This window comes from Pyxicephalus adspersus, chromosome 4, assembly GCF_032062135.1.
Source record: "Pyxicephalus adspersus chromosome 4, UCB_Pads_2.0, whole genome shotgun sequence".
Lineage (NCBI taxonomy): Eukaryota > Metazoa > Chordata > Amphibia > Anura > Pyxicephalidae > Pyxicephalus > Pyxicephalus adspersus.
The window spans coordinates 120,247,904-120,248,786 of record NC_092861.1 but is presented as its reverse complement, the minus strand read 5'-3'; positions in this window follow the sequence as shown (position 1 = coordinate 120,248,786).

Sequence of the window (883 nt, the reverse complement as noted above, 5' to 3'; positions counted from 1 at the left end):
GCTAAGTATTTTTGTTATATCTAAGTCTTTGTAACTGCATTGTTTTATCTATCTGTCTTTATTAATAAATAGTATAATCTTTCAAGTCTGTGTGTTATCTCTCTTTGTACACTTCAAATTGAACCCATCAATATTTTAATAAACTGTCACAAATTATATCCGTGACATTACAGTAGGTAACAAAATTATTTATTTCCAAATATGTGTAAAACTTTGATGTTTTGGAATCTATCCATAACCACCTTCTATGTGGGTGGATTTCCCATCATTCTCCGGAGTTATCAGACATTGTCTTAATTTTTGTTTATGAATGTGTATAGGAGGGTGATTCAGACAGTATTTATGAATATTTCTTTATTTTGCATTTCATTTTGCATATAATAAAAGAGATCACTGTTAATTGTTTTATATTGGATGAGTGAATGGATGCTATTTTTTTGCTTCTTTATATTCCTCTAGTGTTGTGACGTGTAGTCTTATTAGACTCTTAGGTGTTTTTTTTCCTTGAAGTATTCTATTTATAGGTCTGTGCAGTAATCCGGCCTTTATCAACTCCAGTATTTTGTGCAGGAATTTATCATAATGGTTCGTGCTTCTCTCTCTCTCCCTCTGCGGGAAGTCTTCTCTCCAGTATAGTTCTGCAGGTATTATGTAGTAAGTGAATCTGCTGAGTCCTTCTCACAGCTCTCCTCAAGCTTTTTGCAACTCATTCATTATTTCATTTTAATATAATCTATTTGCACAGCACCAACATATTTCACAGTGCTTTACAGAGTACGCAGTCATGTTTCTTTATGTCTCTCATGGGATCTCACAATCTAATGTGCGGCCAGCTTGTTCTGCATAAACGTATGCAGATAGTGCCCTGAGATTCAAACCCTGA